The following is a 25,600-nucleotide window of genomic DNA, read 5'->3' on the forward strand; positions in this document are numbered from 1 at the left end:
TTTTTGGTGGTGCTGGGGACTGAACCCAGGGCCCTGTACATGCAAGGCAAGAGCTCTACCCCTGGGCTATCCCCCAGCCCCTCAACCTGAATCTTTTATTACTGTAATTGGTTGATAGAGGGGCCCATTTCATGGGTCCGTGTTGAATTTGATGCGGGTACTTAGGGGAGGACCCGGAGGCTCTGTTCCTGCCTGCATCTGGCCCAGTGGTTGAGACAGGAACAGCCTAGGATCAGATATGCTGAGGACACGGTCTGGGGGAGCTCATCAGTTTACAGCCAGGATCTAAAAGGATTCAACAGATGGCAAAAACGGAAAGAATCTAAAAGGGTGGACATGGACAGTGAGAAATGGCGCGCCCTGGAGCTGGGTCCCAAAGAACCTTCGAAGATTGGGATGGAGTAGACATTGTCTAGATGTCGTATATTTAGGAAAGATTTAGGGATTTTCAATAATCACAGCCTCAATTTGAGTCAATATCATGATGTGGCTGCCAGAAAAGCATGTTATCTTCAGCTCCATCAGCAAAAATGCCATTCCTGGAAGGGGAGATGATAAGAATACACAGGTAGTCAGAATTCCTATCTTCAAAAATTTGAAGGATGATAGAGGATTTAGATCGAGGCTGGTGGTTTTTTTCCTGTACTGAGGGTTGAACTCAGGACCTTTGCACTGGGCTGCATCTATGAATTTTAGAATTAGATTTTATTGGTACATTTAAGATATATATAACGATCAACTGAAGTCTTTAATTTTTTTTTTTTTTAATTTTGAGACAGGGGTCCTGCTAAGTCACTGAATTACCTGGACTGGGCTCCAATTTGCAATCCTTCTGCCTCAGCCTCCCAGAGTGCTGGAATGATAACCATGCACTATCACCCTTGACTACCTGGCTGAAACTTCCCCTGAGAAGTTTGTTAGAAGTAGAGACCTCAGTGAGGGTTGCCGGATTTGACAAACAAAACTACAGGCTGCCTAATTAAATTAAATTTGAATTTCATGAATTTCCTATTTGGGGCATACTTCTAAAAATTATTCATTGTTTATCTGAAATTCAAATTTAATTGGTTGTCCTATATTTTATATGTCAATCAATTTGTAATGCATCCTAGATCTAAAGAATAAAGATCTCTAGGGGTGAGATTGTTAAGGTTCTGCAGGTGATTCTGACGCAGGGTGTGGATGTACTTTGGGCTGGCCCTGAGCTCACCGTGTAGCCCGTGCTGGCCTTGAATTTGTGGTGATCCTCTTGCCTTAGCCTTACAATTGCTGCTCCATCACACCCAGCTGACTATTTGCCTCTCTCTCTGTGTCTCTGTCTCTGTCTCTCTCTGAGACAAGGTCTCACTATGTAGTTCAAACTGATCTTGATCTATGATCTTGATCATGATCACTATGTAGCCAGGGCTGACCTTGAACTCATGGCAGTCTTCCTGCCTCAGCCTCTCCTGTGCTGGGGTTACAAGTATGTACCACCAGGCCTGGTGACAATTTACATTTCTAATCCATTTTTTTTCAAATCCATGTTATTTCAATGAGAGAAAGAAAAAGAAGAAAACTCAAAAAGTTAAAACATCAATGGGGGGGCAACAATTTACATTTCTAAGTCCTCATCCTGATTCTTAGATCACATTAAAAGGAGGATAGCCCTACCCAATCTGGGTGCTTTCCAAAGACAAACTCAGCACTCTTGAGGAGATGTCATCTGGTGTGACCTCTGCTCAGTTGGGAAATATTGTTTAGTCGGGAAATATTGTTTATCATTATTATTATTATTTTTGATGGTACTGGGGATTGAACTCACAACCACACACTTGCCCGGCAGGTACTTTAGCCACCTTGCTAAATCCCCAGTCCCTGTTGTTTAGTTTCATAGCAGTTTCAAAACTCTTTAAAAACCAAGCAGTCATCCTAGGACAATGAGAAGTGGACTCCTAAAGAGGAGATAGATACTGTGTCATTCAGTCATCAACAAGCACTCACCCAGCACTAAATCTGAGTTCCACCCAATTAAAGACTAGGGATTTGGAGACGAAAAAGATGCCGAGTCCTGTGACAACAGTAGTGCAATGTAGTAAAAGAAAACTAGACCTGCTTGGTTCATGGGGGCAGAGGACAATTATGCCAGAGCAGGTGAGGCCTAAACTAGGATTCCAGAAATAAATAGGCCAATTTACCAAGTTGACAGGTTGTGAAGGAAGAGAGGCACCCTTTGTGGATGTGCATGGTACTTGGGATTGAACCCAGGGTCTTTACCTTCATCCACATCTCTAATCCTCTCTTTAATTTTTCATTTAGGACACGATTTCACTAACTTGCAAAGTTGCTCAGATTTGATGAGCTGGTGATTCTCCTGCCTCAGCCTTCTAGAGTGCTCTGGCTTAGGGAGGCATCTTGATGATCCTGGGTCTCCAGCTTGAAGCAGAGGTCAAGCTGGCAGATACGGGGCCTGGAGTCACGCCCCTCACCCTAACCCTCACTGACTCTGACCCTTGGAGACAAGGATGCTAGATCTCTTTGGAGCTGCAATGTGACGTCTTCTCTGTACTGCTGACTGACTGTGAGCCGGGTCCCTCTCTGGACCTCTGTCTCACTGCAGATGATGAGAGGCTGGATTCACAGACCCCACAGACACTAACTCCCTCTGCCCCTCACCAAACCTTCATCCTACCTCCTTCCCAATGAGACTGCCGTGACCAGAGCCACAGTGGCCATCCCTGAGGCACAGTGCATGTTGTCCATCGTGCTGGGTCAGATCCCAAGGCGAGCCCTGATGCCAGAGGCAGTGGAACCCAAGCACAGATGAAGCTCTAATTTAGTGCATGCCCGCAGGGGAGCCCCCCAGCCAGTAAGCAGTTAAAGGGCCAGTGGCCTGGTTTCCAAGCCCCACCAGTGGGTTCCAGGTTTGCTTCCCACATAGGGTCTAAGTCTCTGTCTCCTGTCAGGCTTGGCCACAGGCCAGGAGTTGGGCCACGAGCTGGATACCAGTACCAGCAAGTCCGGCCCTGTTGTGATTAATGGAAGGCGAAGCAGCCCATCTGTGTGGCAGGGCCCAGGCTGTTCCAGAGGCGCAGCTGCTGATGGGCGCCAAGGCCTCTCAGCTAATGAGGCTGTCACTCTCTGTGGGGCTCAGCAGGAAGATGATCAGGTCAGCAACACCCTGCCCAGGCCTGGGGGAGAGGAATGGGCAGAGAGGGCAGCGGGCACGGATGGCTGTGAGGGACACGAGGTGCTGCCTGGGGAGCCCTGATTTGAGGGGGAAGATAGGGCTGTGCCCTTTGGGAATCAGTGACCTCGGGCATGTAGCTTAAAATCTCTGTGCCACTGTTTCCCTGCCTAGGAAATGCAGCTAATCAGGCCCCTCCCTTCTCAGGTCAGTGGAGAGAGAAGGGACACGGTGAAATGGTGCCCTGGGAACCCGTGTACCACAGAGGTCTCCTCATGGCACTAGTGGCCATTGCTACTGGTGGTCCTTGGTGACCCCCCTGTTTTGGATGTGGAGGGTTGAGGAGTCCCTGGACACCCAATTGGCGATGCCGGGAAGCCTCAGACCATGGGTCTGGTGTGAGAAAGTCTAAGACCTGGGCCTAATCTGGGGTTGTCATCACGTGGCCAAGGCAGAAACCCAAGTGTGCAAGGCTGTGGATTGTTTGGGGAGCACACGAGGAGGGGGAAGGGAGGGCAGACAGAGTCCAGGGCAGGGCTGGTGTCACTTGGAAGAGCTTGCTGAGACCACCTGGCCAATTGCCTGTCCCCCTCTCGACTTCTGGAAAGCACCTGCTCTGGAAAGTGGCACCTGGCTTCCAGCCCCGTGGGCAGCACCTGCTCTGCCAGCCCAGGGGCTCCCTTCGCTCCTGGGGTTCAGAGGCCTCCCTCTCCAAGGGAGACTGTGACCCTTCCACTTGGGGGCTCATGCCCAGCCCCCTCTCCCAGGTCTTTCCCACCCTCAGAGGACTTCAAGGTGTTCTCTGGCCTGTGGTCACACAGCGTAAGCACCTGGCTGCTGAGCCTGTCTGCTGCCTCCTCCTAGGCCCGGGACAGGATGGAAGTGCAGGAGGAACACTGGATTTGGGGTCAGAAGCCTTTAGCTGGAGTTCCCAGGTGATCAGGGAAATCGATAAATTGCTCTGAGCCTCAGTTTCCTCACCTGTGAAATGGAAATTTATGTTTTTTTTTTTTTTTGAGACAAGATCTCACAAAGTTGCCCAGGCTGACCTTGAACTCATGGCAATCCTCCTGCCTCAGCTGTGTGCCACCATGCCAAGCTTGAAATGGCTCTTTGTGGGGCTGGGGATTTAGCTTAGTGGCATAAGTGCCTACCTGGCAAACACAAGGTTGTGAGTTTGAACCCCAGTACCAAAAAACAAATAAGTAAAAAAACTCAAAAAGAAATGGCTCTTTGTGAGGTGAATCTTCTGTAGATAAGGAATTGTGGGTTCAGGCAGGGGACTGTACTTGTTAAGACAGAGGGCACAGCAGAGCCCAGGACCTAGGAGTAACAGGGCCAGGCTGGGTGAGATGCTTGATGTAGCCGGCTACCTTCCCGGGAAGGTGGGGAGTGGGACCTTCCGGAGAAAAAGCCCGGCATGAGATGAGACATCCCCCGAGTTTTCCGGAGGGAAGATTGGTACCCGTGACTGAACTGAAAAGCACACACGAAGCAAGTCCGTGGACTGTGAAGCTAAATCTGAGTCTTGGCAAAAACAAGTGCAACAACAATAGTTTGCAAGATATTTTGTCAAGGGCATGGTGGTGTCTGCCTGTAGTTCCAGCACTCCAGAGGCTGCGGCGGGGGGACTGCTGCTAGTTAAAGGCCAGCCTGGACTACAGTGTGACTCAGGGCCAGCCTGGATGGCATACTGAGGCCCTGTCTCAAAAAGAGAAAACAAAACCAAGCCAAACCAAACCAAAACAAAAAAGATATTTTGTCAGCCCGGGAAAGAGAAGCTGTCTCTGTTTTAGAGAGGGAACCCGGGAGTCCCTTCCTGCAGTCCCCAGCTCTGAGCCCAGGTGATCTGTGACACTGACTTGTTCCCCAGAGCAGGATTTGGCCAGCTGCTCTCTGCCTCGTGAGGACGTCCTGTGAGCAGAAGGGCGAACAGTGGCCATATCAGCAGTGGCTCCAATGAACTGGGGACCCCATGTCCCCCACCCAAGAGAGGGGGCTGGGAGTGACAGCGCCTGAAGATGTGCTGGGGCTCTAGGAAGGGAGTCACTCACTCACTCCAGAGCACGCACGGGCTCAAGAGGACAGGCGGGAAGGCGGGGAGCAGGGGAGGCACTGGTGTTTAAAACGCTGAGATGGGGGTGCTTGGCAGAGATGTTACCCTGAGCTGGGTGTGCGGAGAGGAGCATAGCTGGGAGGGCTTCCTGGAGGAGAGGTAGGAGTTGGCGGGGGAAACTGGGGGGCAGGAGCATGTCTTGGCTGAGTGTGGGGGTACATGGCTGTGGCCGCTGAGCCCAGGGGGCCAGGTTCTCAGGTCTGTACTCTGTGGGCTGTAGGAGCTGGGGAAGGGCGCTGAACGGGGGAAGGGTGCTGAACGGGGGAGGTCATGGCCAGATTTGAATCCTGCATCCTCAGGATAGAGGGAAAGAATAGCAAAGTCCACAATAACTGGGTCATCAAATAGCAGAGAAGCCAGCCCTACCCACCTAGGTTCAAATCACTTCCTGAGTACTGAGTCTCCTCATCTGTGGAGCGGGTTTGATATCAGTATCCTCTTCTCAGAGTGGCTGTGAGGGCGCAGGAATCAATATGCATACGGTGCAGTGCCCCAGGACACAATAAACTCCAAGTGTTAAGTGTCGGCTGTCACTGTCACCCACAAATTATGCCAACTGCCTTAACGACAACTCTAAACCACAATGGATATGAGTTAGAGCAGAAGGTAACAGAGATCTCACCAGGCATAGTGGTGCATGCCTATAACCTCAGCAGTCTGGGAGGCTGAGGCAGGAGGATCACAAGCTCAAGCCCAGCCTGGACAATTTAGTGACTTAGACCCTGTTTCCAAACAGTCTTTTTATTTTTTGGGAAATAAAAATAGGGGGCATGTGAAAGTCCTGGGTTCAGTCTTCAGTACCACAAAGAAGGAAAGAAGAAAGAACAAAGAGAAAGAACAAAAGAAAGAGAAAGGAGAAAAAAGAAGAAATAAAAAAAGAAAGAGAGATCTGTATAAATCAGATCTGCATAAAGCAGATCAGGTACAAAGACAGCACAAAGCCATAAAGGCTATCAGGCAAATAAGGTCCCTTTTCACAGAGGCCAACCCACAGAGTGCTAGGGACCAGAGCACGGGTAGGAAGCCTGCAGGGAGAGAGAAGCAGTGGCGAGGCGCTGGCAGTGAGAGGGTTACCGAGGCTTCTTCCTCCTGCCTCCCAGAGTCTCTCTCGGGAGCCACTGGCCGCCGTTTGTTACCCAAGCCTCCAGAAGACTCTGCCGCCAGGGAGGGAGCAAAGCTGCTGAAAGCCTTCCTTTCAATTATTTAGCAGCTGGAGCTTCCTGGCCCCGGCTGGAGCCGGAGAAAGGCTCTGGCCAGAGCCTCCAGGCTGGGGCCGGCTGGGCTGGCGCGGGCGGGAGACTGGTTCCAGGAGGGCCAGGCAGGAGAGAGAGGCCGGGCAGGTGTTGGCAGGCACCCTGGCACCGTGCTCGGGCGTCTCTGCAGTCCCTCTCCTGTCCTCCTCCTCTTTCCAAGCTCAGGCTAGATCCAGCCGTGCCTGCACAGCCCTTGGCCTGTCTCCTCCTCTGCAGACTCTGTCTGTGCTGTTGGATGAGGAGTGGCTGGGCTGGCGAAGTTCCCAGAACAGAGCTGGTCTACGTGGGGCAGGCAAGGCCGGGAAGATGAGCAGGAGGAACCCGGCAGCCTGGCTGGTGCGTGGGATCTGGACAGCCCTTCCGGCCCCAGGCTACTGCCTCCTGCCTCACACGCTGCTGCAGTCTGCTCCTCCCTGGAACACACTGGCCTGGGCTGTTCCTCTCCAGCCTGCTGTGTGAAGCCTTCCCTGACCTCTTTGGTGGATGTCCTGGGAGATGTGACACTGCTGTCCCCCTCTGGTGGCCACTCTCAGCTCTTACCTTATTCTATCCTGTCTGCTCCTAGGCCGGTTGAGCTTCTCTAAGGGCAATGACTGGGCTGGCGCCCAGCACAGGGCTGGGCACTGGGCGGCTGTCTGTGAATGTCCGGTGAAGTCCATCTTACGTTTGCACAGATGGGGAGCTCACTACTTGTATTTCACCACTGCCATCTCCAGGGACTTTGATGTGAAAGATCCTTGGTCACTGCTCTCAATATACCCAGAATCTCTGTGCGTCAGCACTGCATGGCCACATTATCATTTACTTTGCAAGAGTCCTGATCTGTCTCTGAGCAGATGAGAAAGACTTGCCCGGCCCCTAGGCCCCTGCCCATCGGCTGAGGGCGCTTGTCCCTGTTGCTCCATCTGGGACTCCCAGAGCAGAAGTCTGTCTGAAGACCCTCAGGACAGGGAGGCCTCAGCTATGTGCTCCCTGCAGAAGGATCACAGACCAGGTCATACAGCCCAGAAGGGACCAGTGCAGGCCACTGTAGCCCAGGACAGGCTTCATACAGGTGGGACAGGCTCAGCCAAACTGGGAACTCAGACGTGCTACCTTTTAGGACAGTCGGGAGCCTCACTCCAGCCTTTCAGGTCAGGGGGCAGCTCAGAACAGCCAATCTGGCTAATGCACACAAGCAGCCCTGCGTAGACCGGCACCAACTCCGGATAAACCCTTGATGCTTCAGTCTACCTGGCCCATCCTGCTTCTCTTGTGGCCGTCAAGGAAGCTGTCCTTGCCTTCCATGGCACTGTGGAGAAGCCTACTCCTGGCAGCCTGAGCAGGGACAGAGATCTGGGGGTGGGGCAGAGGCAGCTCAAAAGAGCAGCTTCAGCTTAGCCATTGACAGCTGAGCTGTCACAGGCCCTGGGGTGCCCGGAAGTGGTGATCCTTGGCTCAGGAGGGTGCAGCCAGGAGGCCTTGCACCGAGGCTCTGTGCTCCTGCTGACCCTCCCAAGCTGGCCTCTGGGAAATCGGAGGCGCTCATGTGCTCTCCCCAGCTTCCATCGCTTCCTTCTCCTCCCCAGGGAACAGACAGTCCCTGTCACATGGTCACACCGGGGCTGAGAAGGCAAGATGGGGTAAGAACTGCGCAACCGGACCTGCTGGTTTCCCTTCCCTGGACAGCATGAAGATACATCCAGGGGGGCTGGCAGTCCAAAACTGAGACAAGTCAAAGTGAGAAGTGATATGGTCCCCAGGCCCCAGCTGCAGGAACTAGCAACAGGAATGAGGGATGCTGGACAGACAGGCAGACCCCTTCCACCCATTTGGGAGGGTGCCAGGAGAAGCCAGGGGCAGCTGCCACCACTGCCCACACAATCTCATTATGGAAAATTCCCTCTATTGACTCAGCTCTAATCAGGCAGGCTGCCCTGGGCATCCCCCCCAGGTTCCTGCTGGGCCAGCTGAGATCAAAGAGAGAGCCAGAGAGAGCTGGGCTGGGGGCTGGAGCATCGCCTGCCTTTCCCATCGATCCAGATGCGCCTTTCGTTGCTAGGCAACAGCCTCCAGTCTCTCCCAGTCCTTCCTCCCCCAGGGGCTGCAGGATTGGGCAGTAAAGGGGGAGAAACAGAGAAAGAGCCCCCACATTCATTTTCTGTGACTTCCCTTGTCATGCTAGAGATTTCTGTCACCAAGCTGAGAGCTTCTCCTTTTGCTAGAGAAGCAATGTCTTTATTTGGGGAGCTTGACCTTCCCACCAAAATAGTCCCCTCTCTCTCCTCACGTTTGTAAGTATCTGCATTATTCACAAAATCCACATCTCCTCTGCTCCATACAAGTAAGCACACTCATAGGAAGACAGGCCCAAGACTCACGATGGAGGGAGCTGGGGGCCAGGGAGGGGCAAGGACCCCGAGTGGGAGCACTGGGCAGACTCCTGACACCCAGTCTGGTGTTGGATTTAATGTTGGAGCCGTTTGATCTCAAGAGAATAGCACTGGAGACAGATTCACACTCCCATATTTGAGTGGGTTGGCTTTTTTTTCCTCCTAAAACGTAGGATGTATTTCATAGTAGTTTTTTTGTTGTTGTTTCAAGTGGTATAATTTAAAACTATAAACTGTGTTTTTAAATAGGCATTAAAATGTACTGCGGCTTTGAGGGGCTGTAATTGACTAAATAATGCAAATCTGATCATTTTATCACAGTTTAATATTTTGCATATTTTACCTACCCTATACTGCTCATCTTTTTTTATTTAAATCAGGGAATATGTGTGCTGCATCCCAGTTTTTGTTATGTGGTGACCTACTTATATTGTGGTTTATTTAGGATTTTAAGGTGTCTCCCCCTTGGAGATCTTTACAGCCCTTGGAGATGCAGGAAAGGAAGCTTTTTGGTTTTTCCCCTTATCCCTGTCAAACTGTATTTATTTTTAATGCAATGAAGGGGGAGAAGAAGAGGTGACGAGGAGTCCAAGTTCTCTCCTGAGCTCTGCCAAGAGGTGCCCAGTCTCTGGGAGTGACCTTGGTGCCTTTGGTCCTGTCTCTTTCTGTCACCTGCTCACATTCAGCTCTACAAAGCGGTGACAGTTTGTCCCCAACTCCTCTGCCCAGTGCCAGTCACACACTCCAACTCTGAGAGGCATGGCTTTCAGGGTCCTTGACAAATGATAACCAATTAATGTCAATTAATCTGATTAGCCTAAATAGTTAATTAAGCATTTAATTAACAACATCATTGACAATAACCCACGGCTCCCAAGGGATGGCGGGTGGGAGGCAGGAATGGTGAGTGGGGGCAGCAGGGAGGTTCTCCTGGTTCTGGGAATGGGTGAGCCTCTTCAAATCATAGTGGGAGGGAGGACAAGTCCTGGAGCACTGGCCTCTCTGAGCTGCCACCCAGCTCTGCTAATAGCCCAGAATCTTCATCAGGGTGCTGGCACTGCCCAGCCACAAGCCCTCAGCTAGGGAAAGGGTGAATCTTCTATGGGAGACACAGAATCTCAGCGTAGCAGAAGGGGAGACACAGCCTTGTGTCTGGGAAGGGAGTCCTTGTCTCTGCTACCAAGGTTCCCTCCCCAGGCCTAGTACCTCATAGCGTATAACCTCCATCAGAGAGGCAACTGTCACCTGTCAACCCATCACACAGATGGGAAAACTGAGCACCTCTGCTGTACCAGCCCTGAACTTGCACTGGGGACCAATCAGTCCAAGGCACCTTGGAACCAGGTAATCACCATGTTTGCACCACTTTTTTTTCCTCCCAGTACTGGAGATTGAGCTACAGTCCCAGCACTTTCTAATATTTGAGACAGGATCTTGCTAAGTCAATAAAATGCCCATGCTTGGGTGTTTGAATTTTTGATCTCCCGCCTCAGCTTCCTAGAGTTCTGGGATTATAGGCATGTGCCACCACATCCAGCAGTTGTACACTTCTGAGCTGGGGGATGTGGGTGACACCGAGAACCTCCCCGTGCTTCAGTTCCCCTGGCTGTGACCTGCCGACTTTGTAGGATGCTGTGAGGAGAAGACGTGTTAACCCACGCAGCGGGGGCCTGGCACGCAGGAAATGCCGAATGAGATGGAAGAGCCCCGAGCAGAGGTATTAAAGGAAGCCAAGTGTGCACGGTCATGGCCCCACCCTCATACCAGCAGCACCATCACCGGGAGCCTTGAAGACTTCAGACCCCCGGCCACACACTCAGGTTCCCAGCCATCATTTGTGGTGGTCCTAGGAATCTGTTTTCTATGGACTGTTCTAGAAGTGCAGAGGCTGGCCCGCTGCCCCTGCAGATCACAGCTACAGTGGTTCTGGGAGCCCCAGGCCATGTGACCCATGTCCTGAAAAGGCACTGCGGGGGAGCCCCCCTTCTCTCCATCTGTCCAAATCATGCTCATCCTTTGGGGGTGACCTTCGGACAGCTCTGGCCTGCCCTCACCTGCTGGAAGCAGCCCTTGGGTCCCGTGCTGCCCAGAGGACAAAGGTGGAGCCCCTCTCCCCTCCCCGCTGCTGACTTCTCACCACACTGCTCCTCACATTCCTGGTGCCCCTTTCTTCCCTGCATCCATCCCTGCTCCTGCTGTCCCCTCTGTCAGAAATGCCCTTCCCCTCCGGCAAACCTGCACTGTGATGAGGCCCATCTGTGAAGCCAGCTCCAAAGTCAAGCAAAGCCCTGGCTGTCCCCGGATGCTCCTGTGTCTCCAGGAGTCTACACAGAGACACTGCTGGCTTCTGAACCCTGCTCCTTCACGCAATGAGGCTGCTCCCACCTGTACTGTCCTGCTCCTCCCTTCACCCAGTGCCAGGGGTGGCAATGACCGTGGAGCCTTTAAGTTTACAAGCGCTGCTGAACTAAGGTTTGATGAATGAATGAATGGATGAATGAACGAATGAATGTGTCCGCTTTCTGTTGTTTACACAGCAGGGGACTTCCGCTGTCCAAGAGCAACCTCCCCTCGCTCCCCATAAAAAGAAGCAGAAAAGAGAAGGATGTTTTGAGGAAAATAAAGGGTCGGTTGCAAGTGCCAAGAAGCCTGTGTCAAACAGCGCCAGGTGAGGGAGAGGGGACAGCACTGCTGAAGAGAAGGACCTGTCAAGTGTCCCAGCTTTGTTTCTCCTTGGAGATCGCTCTCATAAGGGAAGGTAGCTCCGTCTGTCCTGAAGCCCACTCCCCAAACCCCAGGACTGTCTGATGCTAAGGGCTGTGATGTGAGTGGGGGCGGGGATGGGGCAGGCTGCCCATCTCCACCCTATCTGTGTCCCTAGCCATGGTTTCCTGCCTAGCCCGGAGTGCACGCATTCCTCGGTTTGGACAAACGTCCCAGAGGTCAGCACCTGGCCCTCTTCCATTGTGCTGTCACCCTCTGCACAGATGGACAGGGCAAGCTCCCTCACCCCGGCCTCTCCGTGCCTGACGCCGCTTCCTTCACCCTCTCCCTGGCCCTGCGGTGGTTTCTGAAGTGCAAGCCTGACCATTCTACCAAGAGGCCTCTGTGCCTCTGGGCCTCTCCTTGCTTTCCAAATAAATTCGCAGCTCCTCCCACCTTTTCAGTGTCCTCAGATAATTCACTCTCCCTTTTGCCCAGCCAGGGCTTTTCATACCTTTGTGTCCTTGCCAGACTGTTTTCCAGAGTGTTATTACTCTGGCACCTTCCTGTCAATCTTCAAGGCCTGACTGAAATGTCACCTCTGCCAGAAGCCTCCTCTGGCTGTGCACATCCCTGTGGAGAACTTGGTTCCAGACAACCCAACTGGGTTGCCATGGTCCTGCCTCACTGCTCTGGTTGTCCCTCAAGGTCAGGGTCATTGTCCCTCAGAGCTCACATTGCACCCAGGAAATAGGAGGCACTCACTAAATGTAGATTGTATGGTGACCTGTATGGTGACCACTGTCTCTCAGAAAAGCACTGGATTTGAACCTTCTCAAATACTTTTTCTTTTTCTTCTTCTTCTTTTTTTTTTTTGGTGAGACAAGGTCTCACTGTGTAGTTCAGGCTGGCCTTGAACTCACTATGTAGCTCAGGTTGGCCTCAAATTCACAGAAATCCTCCTGCTTCAGCCTCCCAAATGCCAGGGAGGCTGTATATCACCACCCCTGGCTCTTTCAGATGCTTTGAAAGCTACTTCTTGAGTCACTTATAGGGAACTAGGAGGCAGGTAGTATTATGCTCAGTGCACAGGAGAGAAATCAGACCTGAGGGTACAGATAGCACTTGGCTGACATCAGAGCCCAGGATATTGGGAATCGCCTGATTCCAGCTCTGAGCTCTGTCCTCTGAGGTTTTGCTGTACCCATGCTCTCCTCAGGGAATGGATGACCTCTCTTGCCACCAACGTGGCCAGTCCCACCTCTTCCTGGCAAAGAGTACTGAGTAACCAGGCTTAGCTCTCTCTGGCAGACCTGACACAGGTCACACAGCCATCCTCTTTAAAGGGATCCCACAACCAGCAGACCTCAAAGCTGTGTCCATCCAAGAAGAGGGGCAGCGTAGGCTCTCTCCTGAGCACCAAGGTTCCCAGGCTCAGCTGGTAAGTGGTTTGACCCCAGTGCTGGGGGGAAAAAACATGCTTTTTGAAGAATCTTTAAGGACAGCAGAGAATATTCATGACAGGGGAATAAGCAGAGTCCGACCTCTCCTGACAGCATGTGCCCATTGTTTGGCTCTATGGATCTATGGACACGTGGGAAAGCCTGCAAAGGAGATGCCCTATTCATAGTGCTTGTCTTGGGATGGTGTGATTCTTGATTGTTTTCTGTATTTCCAATTCTTGTGTAACAAAACCTGCCGTTCTTAAAAGAATTCAACGCAACTTGCTCATCCCTGCCTCCACCCTGCAGGGTTCTGGGGATGAGGTGGGGAGGAACCTGAGTGCCATAGCTTCCAGCTAGGGGTAACTGGTAGCCACCCAGTACCCTTCAGAGGCCCCGGCAGGATGCTGAAGGAGCCAGGCACTGCCCGCCTGCTTCAGCTGGCATAGCAGCCTCTGCAGTGGGCAGGAGGCCAGGGTGAGGGCGGCCGAAAGCTGAAGCCAGGCTTCCTGCCGAGGAAGCTATGCTGCAACCCCACAGGCTGCTGGGCTGTGTGATTTTAGCTACAGGGCATCCCTCGGGGTCGGGGGACCCTCGGAGCCGGGATCTACGTGGCCACCGAGGGAGGCCTCTTTCTCAGGCTAATAGTCATCCTGGACTTAGCTCATTTGCTCCTGGATCCCCATTCTGTGTGACACAGAGCCAACAGTGCTGGGCCTCTGGGGCCAGAGTCATCACTGCGCTGTGCTCAGGACCCAGAAAAAAATGAAAAAGCAGGAACTAGAGGTGTCAGCACATGGTAAGTCACAGGAAGTCCCAGGCTGGCCCAGGCTGGGTCTGTGGTTGGCGGTAATGAGCTTTTCCCGTCTACATAGCCCCCCACTTCCCCGCCCATGTTACTAAACTCCTTCCCATCGTCTGTCTCCTCCTTACTCATTGACCTCAGCTCTTCTCTGAGTGCTACCTTCTCCCCACTGAGGCTTCTGCCCTTCAGTGGGTCCCCCTTTCGGGTCCCATCCTCCCTTATTTCTGGCTCTCCACAGAGCCAGGCAGTTGAAGGAAAATGGGAGACACTCACTAAACATTGATTGCGTTTCTCCTGTTCTTCTGGCCCTCCCCACTGACCTGGACTAGTTGCCCACCCCCATCAGTTGCAAAATCCCTTCTCTCCAAAGCACCATGAATCAGTGTCAGTCACTGCACCCCTGTGGCTTTTCTGTGTCTGTGCATTGAGGTCTTGGGGGGCCTCCTGGGCTCTGGAGGACAGCTCTGGGGGGGGGGTATAAGGAGGACATCTTTAGTGTCTCTGTGGATTACTTTGAACTCAGGGCCAGGAAACACCTTATCTTGGCTCAGCTAGAGTCCTGAGATCCTCATGTCAGTTATGGGACCCCCCAGGTGGTTTTCCCTTTCAGTTACTCCAAACTGGTTATTGGGAAAGACAAGTGAATTTGAAATCTGAGTGAGAATAAACCTTCAAACACTGGAGGTGACTTCTGTCTCTGCTTATGGAACCACAGGCTTCCTAGAGCAGAGAGAGCTTAAAATCTTGGTGCTAGTGGGCTTTGGGGGGCTTACCTACTGAACTTCTGTCATCTTATGGTCAGGGATACAGACCCAAGATCACACAAGAAAACAAGGTCAGAGCTGTGTCTATAAGGAAGCTCCTTGGATTTCTGTCCCAGATCACAGTTCCTCTAGTACATGCCACTTTCCATGACCCCTGCTGGCCTGCAGTGTCCTCGCTGACCCTCACCCAGGAAAGCTGGAGAATCGGGGATGGTGTGGTGTTGCAGAAACCACCTGAGCCCCCAAAATGGTGGGCTTGGGTTACACCGAGACCTTGCTCTATGACCTTGGAAAGTCACATCACACTTCCGGGCCTTGTTTTGCTCTTGTGTAAAGGGAAGATGGCAGCAGTTATGCACCAGGTTCTGTGAGGATGACATGAGGGCTTGGATGTGTGTCCAGGAGTTAGGAAGAGAAGCTGCGCTCTGCTAACCGCCTCATCAGCACCCCTGGCTGGATTCTAGGATAGGAGGAGCTACGACTCTGCCCCTGGGAGCAGTGAGGGTGGAGGAGAAGATGCGGGCAGCAGAGGTGTCTGACCCCAGCAGTGCTGGCAGTTGATTGTGACCATGGGCCATCTCAGGGGATGGAGGTCAGCCACTTAGAAAGGAAGAGGCATCGCCAGCTTGCCAAGGTCAGCAAGAAGCTGCCAGGCAGAGGTGATGGGCTGTAGGGACAGCAGTGAGCAAATGGACCTGGACCTGACTCCCCTTTGGGAGGCAGGACAATGGCGGGGGGGGGGGTTGCAGTGGGGGTGTGTGGCTTTCAGACTAAAGCACATTCTACTTCAAAATATCCTGGTGACCTTGGGAGAGCTGTCTCCTCACTGCACTGCACATCCTCACCCATATGCCTCAGGCTCCCCACCTGTGCGGCTGGCACCATGAATCAAGAAACTGGCATTTAACTGGGCCTTGATATAAAGAAGTTGAGACAGGTTGTCAATAACACTTCTGCCCCTGGGAAGGTAGCTCAAGTGGCTCCATGACCTTGGGAAAGTCACTCAAACCTTCTCTGTCAGTTCTGAAAAGGGACAATGATGCCTTCCTTGGGGAGCTTTTGTGAAGATAATGTGAACCAACTGTGCCCCACACATACCCTGGTATGATGCCCTCCACCAACATCCACCTCCTCTGGGAAGAAAAAGATATGCTTTAAACACTACTGAACCCTTCCCACCGTGTCCAGCTTCTCTCTTAGCAGTTCTTACTCATATTCTATGTACTAACACTCGTCCAGCACCATACAGCTTCAAAATAGTTTCCCATGCATTATGTCAAGGATATCTTTTGAACAGCAGAACCAGGCTCATAATGCTTAAGTGGCTCATGTGAGGCCATATAACCTAGATCTGATCCCATGTTTCTCTAACTTCAGAGTTTATGACTCTTGACTCCCACCTCTGGAAACCCAATCCATTCTTTAGTCACTCTTCAAGAATTCCTCCTCCACCCCTCACAGGAAAGTGGGATGGGGCATAAAGTTAGAGAACCAAAAAGCTGGTGTTGTGTGGGAGCAGTTTCATAGTCAACTTGGCCCTATTTCTGGCTGAGGAGGAACCTGCCACAACCTGGAGCCATGACCTTAAGATGCACCCTGGACAGAGAAACTCTGGCCCTGTCCTGCACTCCATCAAAGTACCTGCTTTTTCTCTTGATGCAGGACAAAAGACCAGCCAAGGCCTCCCTTGGTGGGCGCAGGTGGGTAAGCGAGGTCCTGGGGAAGTGAGAAGTTACTCCTGGGACAGAACACAGACACTGGATACCAGGCCAGGATTGGTGCCTCTCTCTTGATCTCCCCAGCTCTTTCCTCCCAATGCACCCCTTGCCAGGAGCAGAAACTGCAGGAGGCTTTGACACTGTGCAGTCGAGAGTCCTGGGAAGGAGAGGGAGGAGGTGGCAAAGAAGAAGCTGTGTCTCTTTTCTCAGCTTTCATCTCTACCAGGAATTTCCATGGGGCTGGGCCCACTCCAGGCTCTAGAAACTCTCCCTGAGCATCCAGAGAGCCTGCCAAGAACCCTCCTCCCAAACTCCCAGTGGCTATTTTCTCATCTGGGTCCTCCATCGGTTTCCCAGTGTGAGAGTAAATGCCAGCCTGTGTGAGACCCAGTTCTCATTGCCAGCTCCTGCTTCCCCCAGGGGCGTTTGGGTAGCTGGGAAAGGGGCCAGACTGTCCCCTTGCCGGCAGCCCCTGCTGGACAGAGGCCCAGCATCCAGGTGGGGGCCTGCTCCCTCCACCCCTGCCAGTGACTAGCATCTCCACAGGGACCCTGCATCTAGCGCTCTCTTCTCTGAAGGTAGATCCTTCTCCTCATGGGGGGAGGACAATTGGGTTGCAGTTGGGGGGGGGGTTCCCTGGTACCTTGATGGGCAGGGGCACGGTACTGTATGCCCCAGGGTATGGCTTATGACCCTGTAGGGTTTTCACTTTCTCTATCCCTCTCAGTGAAAAACAACGTTCCCTCATCTCTGTCCCCAAGGTGACTCGAACCCAGACAGGCACTTTAGCAGTTTCCCAACGCCCACCCTTCACCCTGGGGCTTGGAGATTGGGGTCCCAGGCCCGAGGTTCAACCCAGCACCAGTCCCTCTGGGAAATTCCCCCGCCCCAGCAGGGGCTCTCACCTTCCTGATGACTGCCGCACTCTACTAGGTGCTGGAACCAGGAGCCAGGCCTTCTGGCCTCGCTTGCCCGAGCCGCCTCTTTCGCTTGGTACGGCCGGGCAGCTCCGCGGCCCTCACGGCCCCGCGCCCTCCGTCTCCCCGCGGGTGCAGCCGCCTATTGCTGAAATGCTGGACAGCGCACCACCATAGAGATGGCCTCCTGGGCCGCCCGCTAGCTAGAGCGGCATAGCACCTGCCGCTCACAGCGCTCTCTGCAGTCCTGGAGGGCCACCCGCGGCGGAAGAGAGGAGCGAGGCGTCTCACACGCCCCCACGGGACATGTGTCCCATCCCTAGCGGGAGGTGAGTGCCAGCCCCGAAAGAAGTCTGGGGCCAGGGAGATTATTAATTTGGATCTGAGGACGTCACTTGGTATGTAGAGTTCTTACCAGGACTATTTGTGCAGGTGGGGTCCGGCTAAGAGACACCCCTAGGACGTCTTTGTTACCGCGTTTCCTGGAAACTGGACGGAGGCTTTCCGCGTTGCTGGGTCGGGACTATAGGGTCCTGAGTTCAAGTTACCATTTGGTAACTCGGAGTGACTTCGGGTAGCTTGTCCCTTTTCGCCTCTTGGGTGAACAGGCTGAATGCAAGATGTTCAGGAGAGAGGGCATTGGGAGGCCGGGACATTTTTCTAGGGGGGGCCAGGAAGGTGCAGGTCCCTGTTTCACGCCCTCCAGAGGTGTCCCCCAAGGTTGTCTCAGGTGACTGGGCTAAAGGGTGCAGGACGGGCTGGCAGCGGTGGGACGGGGGAAAGGCAAGTCAGATGCACAAGTGGGCAGATTTGTTTTTCTTTTTTAAAGTACTGGCGATTGAACCCAGAGCCTTGGCAACTGAGCTACATCCTAGCCCTTTTAAGACAGGATCTCACTAAGGTACTAAGTTGCCTAGGCTGGTGCCTGAGCCTCCAGAGTGCCGGGATTACAGATGTGCACCATCACATCCAATTTGGGGTTCAGATTTTAAGAATTTGCATGACACTGAGTGCTACATTTGGGTCTCTGAGTGTGTTTGTTGTGAGTCTGCATGCCTTTGAGTTTGTGTCTGATTTTTTGGGGGGAAGTGTTTTTTGAGACAGGGTCTTACTATGCAGTTCAGGCTGGCCTTCAATTCACTTTGTAGCCCAGGCTGTCCTTGAACTCGCAGCGATCCTTCTGCCTCAGCCTCCCAAATTCTGGCTTCTATGTCTGATCTTACATTGGGCTTCTGCATCTGATTTTGTATCCATGTCTTGGAGCCTGTCTGTGTGTACTATCCTGCCCTTTTCCTCTTCCTTTTGCTAAGTTTCCTTGCAAAGCTGTTTTTGAAGTGTGTGTGTGTGTGTGTGTGTACGCATGCGCATGTGTTTAGGATTCTCACACTGTTTGTAGAACAAAGGTTGAGGGTAGGCTAAACTGCTGCAGCCCCAGATCCCCCATAGTGCATCCTCAGCTGGGCTTCTGCCTTCTGGCTGCATGAATATTTCATCTGCAGGGGCTGTGGGTGGGCAGAGCACCAGTCAGCTGCTCCCTCTGCTGGGCTGAGCCTCCCAAGGAAGAGCAAGGAGCAGGCAGATCAAGGGGTGGGAGGGGTGCCCCAGAAGGCCTGCAGCTTCTCCTCGCTGGAGGTGTGTGCTGAGTGTATGTAAAGAGGTGCAGGCAGGCCAGAGACAGGCCCATGGCATCCTGCATCTCATTCTTTAAATGAAGCTGCCTTCCTAAGACCTTGCTCACCACATTCACTTGGTTCCTGACCAGCCTTGGCTTCAAGTCTGTTTGGAGTCAGTGCCAGGGAAAGCTGCCCCAGCCAGGCACAGTGCTGCTGCCTTCTCTGCAGTCTCTACAGCCCGTTTCCTGGGCTTTACAGTCAGAGCTGCATCGGAAACCAGCATGGGCTGTGTGTGTCCGGGAGGAGGTGCAGGCTGACTTCAAGCAAATCTGGAGGCCTTGTTCCACCAAAGATGGGGGAGCCCTGAGAGCCTGGCTGTCTGTTAGTGCCAGGGCTCTCCCCTTCCATCTCTGGCTCATGGGGATAGACCTCTTCCTTGGTTTCCCTGCCCAGCCTGCCAATTTTCCAAAAAATCTGCTCTTACTCTTGTGTTACTCATTTCAACAAATGGAGGCACCATCTGTGCCGGTTTCTCTGCCCTCCTCTGCCCTGCCCTGGGCCTTGGGAGGCTGACCAGGCGCCCAGGTGTGGCTCCTGATGGGGTCATCCAAGGGCAAGCATCCTCAGAAACATGGATGATGGCAAGAGGGCGCTGTTGAACTCTACCCTGTGCAGGGTTCCTTTCCAGCTCTGGCCCAGTGGTCCCACTTCCGGTTCTAGTCCAGCTCTGGTTTTTAGTTTCCTCCCTGTGGCACTGGAAGCTGACGGGTGGGGACAGTGCCCCACCATCATGTCTTCAGCTGCTTCTCTCGCCACTGTTTGTGCATTCTTGGGTCCCCACCTGCACCTCTGTGGTGCATTCACTTAGGCTTTGAAGGGTGCTGTCTGCTTCCTCCTGGGACCTTGACCTACTGTCTGGTCTCCAAGTTAGAGCCCCATTCCTCCCTCCTTTCTGCAGACCTCACCCCCTGGAACTCTTGCCTTGTCCTCAGCCCCAGCATGTCTGTCTGGGCCCAGATTCTGTACTTTGCCCCTGCCTGGTGCCCACTCCTACATCTACTGTCCCTCTTAACCTACATCTTTCTCAGAGGACTGGCAATCAGTGGACCCTTCTAACACCTCCCCATATCAAGCAGTGTCTCCTTGCCCAACAGTTTTTCCCCTTACCTCTTAAAATTTTTTGTTGTGATAAAATATGCATAACATTAAATTTACCATTTTAACTACTGTCAGTGTACAGTTCAGAGGTGTTAATTACGCTCACATCGCTGTGCAGCCATCACCACCATCCACCCCCAGGACTTTGCTCTTCTTTCCAAGCTGAGACTCTGCATCTTTGCAACTAACCCCACCTCCTTCTTCCCCTCAGGCTCTGGCATACACCATTCTACTTTCTGCCTCTATAAACATGACCGCTCTGGGGTCCTCATATAAGTAGAATCACACAGCAGCTGTCCCTTTGTAACTGGATATTTCATTTAGCATAAGATCTTCATGATTCTTCCATGCTGGGGCCTGGGACAGGATTTCCTTCTTTTTAAAGGCTGAATAATATTCCATTGTGTGGCTAGACCGTGGTCCATTCATCTGTGGATGGATGTTTGGGTGGCGTCCATGTTTTAGCTATTGTGAATAATGCTGCTGCAAACATGAATATACAAATATCTGGCCAAATCCCTGCTTTCAACTCTTTTGGGTATATGCCCAGGAATGGAATTTCTGGGCCATATGTTAATTCTATGTTTAATTTTTTGAGGAACTGCTGAATTGTTTTCACGGCAGCTTCATTATGTAGATCCTATCAGAAATGCAAGTGCTCCCACCACTCTACATTTCCCCCAACATTTGTTATTTCCTTTTATTTTCCTTCTGTCTTTTTTTTTTTTTTTAAATACAAGTCACCATCTCAGACATAAAGTTGCATCTCGTTTAGTGACACTGAACACCTTTTTGTGTATGTACTGGCCATCTGTCCATCTTTTTGGAGGATTCTTCCTAACTTTTATCTTATTACCACCTGTCTTGTACCCAACCTCTGTGTTTGTTCTGTTTTTGAACTCTAGACCTGTGCACTGTGTGACCAAGGGCTTTGTTCATGGCCGTATCCCCAGCTCTGGCTCCTAAGCAGATGCTTAATAAATATTTCTTAGCTGGACTTGGGCTCTGAACCCTTTCCTCAATCCTTTCTCAATGCATCTTCCTCCTAGCCTCATCAGCTAACATTTGGTCCATTGGACAGTCTGCCATTTGCATTATGGGAATATCAGTGCCATAAACAAGACATTGCAAAGGAGTCTCGGGTCAGGGATTCAGGCTCGGTGCCAGAGTCTGGGGTGAATTTGTGTGGCTTGCTCCCCCTGCCCCATCCAGACATGCTCCACACAATGTGCTCCTAGTGTGGCATCCTCCGCCTCCCCCGTCCCCTCCCTCCTTTCCCCTGTCCCCTATATGCTGCTGTCCCCCACCATGTCACTTGTCCCACTTCCTCTTGTCCTTCCTCACCCACCTTCGGGTAAACACCACTTCCAGGCAACCTCCTTATCTCTGGACCTGCTCAGTCTTTCTGGGACCCCTTTACCCAGAGGTAAGAGCAGGAGATACCTGTGATGGGAGGTGAGGCCAGGCCAGGCTGGCGCCTTTCCCTCAGCATCCAGCCCAAGCTGGGAGAGTGGCTTACAGTGGCTTCGACCCACAGTCGGTCCTGCTACCACTCTAGGTCCTCCGGTGCCATTTTGTGTCCTGATCCTGAGCTCCACCAGGCAGGGCTGGATCATGCCCTTCTCTGTATCTTCTGTACCACCATGGAAGAGGCAAGAATCATTGCTTAAACCAGGTATGGTGGTACAAACCTGTGATCACCACTCTGGGAGGCTGAGGCAGGAGGATCACAAGTTTGAGCTCAGTCCAGACAATGTAGCAACTTACAGAAACTCTGTCTCAAAATAAAACATACAAAAGGCTGGGGATGTAGGTTAGTATGAAAGCCCTGGGCTTAATCTCCAGCAGCAGGAAAAAAGGAATCATTGCCTGACGCAATGAATTGTCTGATTTTGTATTTCTGCCTCCAAACCATTCTCTCTGTGTGTCTGTCTGTCTGTCTCTGTCTCTCTTCATCTTCCCCAAAGAATCTACTCCAGCTTGCCTTGTCTCTTTCTATGTGATGTGATGTAGACTCACACCTAGAGGGCACTGGCCTTGGAGTTGGCTCTTCTCTTCTAGTGCTTCTCAAGGTGTTTCCATGACCCTGTGTACCAGAACTACCTCGGTGCTTGTTAGAAGTGTGGGTGCCTGAGGACACCCATTGCAATCCGATGCTGTGTAATGAACACTCCAAAACTGAATGACTTGAAGCAACTACCATTTTGCTGTATGTTACAAATTTATGGGTTAGGAATTTGTACAGGGCCTGGTTAGGTGGCTTTTGTGGTGGCCCAGTGGGGTCCTTTGGTTTTCAGTTGCTGGAAGGGCTGTGGGCTGAAGGGTCTAGAACACCACTCTGGGGCCCAGTGGCAGGTGGTTGGGGGTTTGGCCTCTGCTCAATCTTTCTCCCTCTCTAGGTTGGCTTGGGCCTCTCTAAGGTGCTACCCTACCATTGTTCACTCCACTCAGCTCCAAGAGTAAATTATTCCAAAGGAGAGGAATAGAAATAGATGTTACCAATTTACCTATTTCTCTCCTTCCCCTTTGTGAGACTGGGGATTGAACCCAGCCCTTTGTGGATACTACTATTCCTTACCCTTCTTACAATTTTTTCTTTTGATACTGGATCTCACTAAATTCCCAGGCTCAAACTAGCCATCCTCCAACTTCATCCTCCAGAGTAACTGGGATTACAGGCCTGCATCATCATGCCTGGCAGAGTTGACCAATCTCTTGAGGGATGGATTCAGAAACTGCCATGACATCACTTTCCCCACTTTCTATTGGTCAAAGCAGCCACAAGCCCCACCCCCATTTACAATGGTGCTTCCCCACCGATACTCAAAGAGGAGGGGAATGGAATCCCGTTTCCTGATAGGAGGGTCGAGGAGTTGGTGGCTGCGGGAGTTTGAGGGTGCTCCCCTGGTTCCTGTTCCGGACCCATAATTCCTCAGTGAGGCGGTGTGGGGAGTGGGGCTGTCTTGAATGGGTTAATGCCTTTCTCCTGGGAGCAAGTGCGTCCCTCTCGCTGGACTGGACTGGTTGTCATGAGAGCTGGTCACAGAACCAGGCTGCCCGCCTTGTTTTCTCGCTTCTTCCCTCACGCACTCGTCTTTTTGTTTTCCTTCGTGAGTTGAAGCAACGTGAGGTTCTCCCAGAAACCACAGATGTCAGAGCCCTACTCTTGGACTTCAAAAATAAAAGTTTTATCTTTTTCTTTTTTTGAACCCAGGACCTTTTAAAAAAAAAAAAATTGTGGGACGAGGCTCACTAAATCACTAAATTGCGCAGGCCGGGTTCAGACCTGTGACCTTTCTGCCTCAGCCTTTCCAAAGTACTGGGATGACTGAAGTGTGCACCACCACGCCTGGCTAACCTCTGCGCTTTGTCATCACCCGGTCTCATCATTCTGTCACAGCAACCGAAAACGGACTGAGGCAGTGGCCTCTACTTCACTGTATCTCCTGAGTTTCATTTTGGCGGGCCACCTAGCCCTGCGCATGCTCCCCAGAGCGTCTGAATCAAGTCCCAGCGCTTTCCTACCCAGTGAGCCCCGCGAGCTGCCTGCCCCCACCAGGCAGGACACATGGCCATGCGGTCAGGCACCCCACAGTCACTCGCCAGTCCCCGTCCTTTCTCTCCCGTCCCACAGACATACACTGGCATTTGTGACACACAGGGACACATGGCTAAGGTGCAGGAGGATGGCAGGTCTGAGCTGCCAGCATGCGTTTGCCAAAGACCCTGCATGGGGGCACACAGTGGGCGTTTAGTTAGTGCTTGATCCTAATTGCACTGGACAGAAAGGCCTGGAAGATAAAAATAACCCCTTGAACCTCAACCCCCCGTGGACTTTGTGCAAAGCCGCCAGGTCACATAGGCAAGAGGTAACAGTCTGAGGCCACCTGGACTTGCTGACCCTCCAACAAGCAAAAATGAGTGAAACTGTATGTGATGGTGCACATCCTGGGAGGCTGAGGCAGGAGGATCACAAGTTTGAGGTTAGGCTAGTTGACTTAGCTAAACCTTGTCTCAAAATAAAACATCAAAAGGGCTGAGAATGTAGCTTAGTTCAAAGATCCTGGGTTCAATTCCCAGTGGCAAAAAATAAAGGCTGGCCGTAGACTTTTGAAGGTGTAGCCATTGTCCTCTCCATGCAACAGAGATGGAGATGGGGCGAGACCCTAAAATGTCCTGCAGGAGCCATCCCAGAGGTCCGCCTGTAGGGAGAGTCGGGGTCCAGGTTCAGAGGATGAGGAGGATGTATCAGGGTCTGGCTTAGAGGCAGACCCAGGCCTTAAGTCCAGATTTGCTGCTTATTAACTGCATGGACTTGAGCCAGTCATTTTAAGCTCCACCGAGTCTCAGTTTTCTCATCTGTCAAATGGGACTGATAACACCTGACTCTGTGGCTGTCAGGAGCTTTGAGCAGGACTGTTTTCCTAATCATTAGTCCCATCTGGGCAGCACCTGGAAGGATTGGTGATGTGGATGCAGGGCCAGTGGGTAATGTGGTGTCTGATATCCAGAGAGTGCCAAACTGGTCCCTGAGTCCTCCCCTGGCTGGGTCTGATCCTGTCCCCCTTCACCCTCTGTTGTTGCCCCAACAATGCTCAGTGCCCAGCTGGGCATGGATGGTATTTGGGGATCACCCTGGTTCTTCCTCTGTGAGCCCCTGTCCGCTCAGCCCACCTGGTCTCTTCCTGTTTCCTGCCCCTCCTCCCAGCACATCGCTCTCTCTGCACAGCCTCGGAAATTGAGGAGTCCCTTGTGGCAGGCAGGCAGGGCTGACCTTGAAGCAGATCTTTAATAAAAAATGAGCAGAGGTGCGGGCTCCTTTGCTCACCTCCTCTCCCTCCTCCTCTAAATCCCTCAGAGGCCTTTAAGCACTGCTTTCATTATGAGTCCTAGAAAGTTCCGTTCCTAGGACCAGGGAATGGAGGATCTAGGGGTGGGTAGCAGGGTAGGGGGCTGTGTGTAGAGGCCGTGGGTTCTGCCTGCTTCTGTCTTAGAGCTTTGCATGGGAGCCTGTCACCCTCCCAGTGGTTCAACCCCATCCACGACCTAAGATCATTCTAGGAATCAGGTCCCCTGCTGACTTGGGGCTATTTCCAGCCTGGGCCTGGAGGTGGCAGAGAACACATTTATGAGAAGTGGTGTATTCCAGCGATTGTGCCTGATTCTCATGACTTCTAATCTGTACAGTGAACCCATGAGGTGAGGAATGTTGTCCCATCTTACAGATGAGAGTACTGAGGGTTGTTGTCCCAGAACTTTTCCGTGGCCACCCATCCAGAATTGCCCTGAGAAATGAGTTGAATAAATTCTTGAATGGCTTTGCAGGTGAATGATTGAATGAATGAGAATTCACTAAAGTGAATAAGTGAATAAGTGATCTCCACTTTCCAGGACAAAGGGACCATATTCTTCCTTCCTTTAGAGTCCAGAGTGTGGTGTTGTCAAGGTGATTAGAATGTCCAGGGCCAGTACATCGCCCAGTGCTGCTTGTTGCATGGAGATGGGGACGTGTGACGAAATCTCACCATGCAACAGAAACAGAGATGGCACCTCCTGGAAAAGCCACCCATCAG

General features: G+C 52.1%; 1 protein-coding gene and 1 long non-coding RNA gene across 5 annotated transcripts in view; one reads left to right on the forward strand and one right to left on the reverse strand.

The window, feature by feature from the left end:
- The window catches only part of Srrm3 (serine/arginine repetitive matrix 3), a 55,516-nt gene extending 38,095 nt beyond the window's left edge, over positions 1-17,421 (reverse strand). For 2 of the 4 annotated variants that reach the window (XM_063234284.1, XM_063234283.1), the window contains exon 1: positions 17,245-17,420. The gene's annotated coding sequence lies outside the window, so the exon portion shown is untranslated. Of the gene's footprint in view, positions 1-17,244 lie in introns of all 4 variants that reach the window. The other 2 variants (XM_063234286.1, XM_063234285.1) reach the window with 2 other exon arrangements.
- Positions 10,842-12,069, forward strand: LOC134472513 (uncharacterized). Its single transcript, XR_010042366.1, has 2 exons — positions 10,842-11,006; positions 11,445-12,069. It is a non-coding gene; the product is annotated as an uncharacterized LOC134472513 (long non-coding RNA).
- Positions 17,422-25,600: the final 8,179 nt, after the last annotated feature.

The sequence above is a fragment of the Cavia porcellus genome, unplaced genomic scaffold (genome assembly GCF_034190915.1).
Source record: "Cavia porcellus strain 051 isolate PalLab524CR breed Dunkin Hartley unplaced genomic scaffold, mCavPor4.1 scaffold_23, whole genome shotgun sequence".
Classification (NCBI taxonomy): domain Eukaryota; kingdom Metazoa; phylum Chordata; class Mammalia; order Rodentia; family Caviidae; genus Cavia; species Cavia porcellus.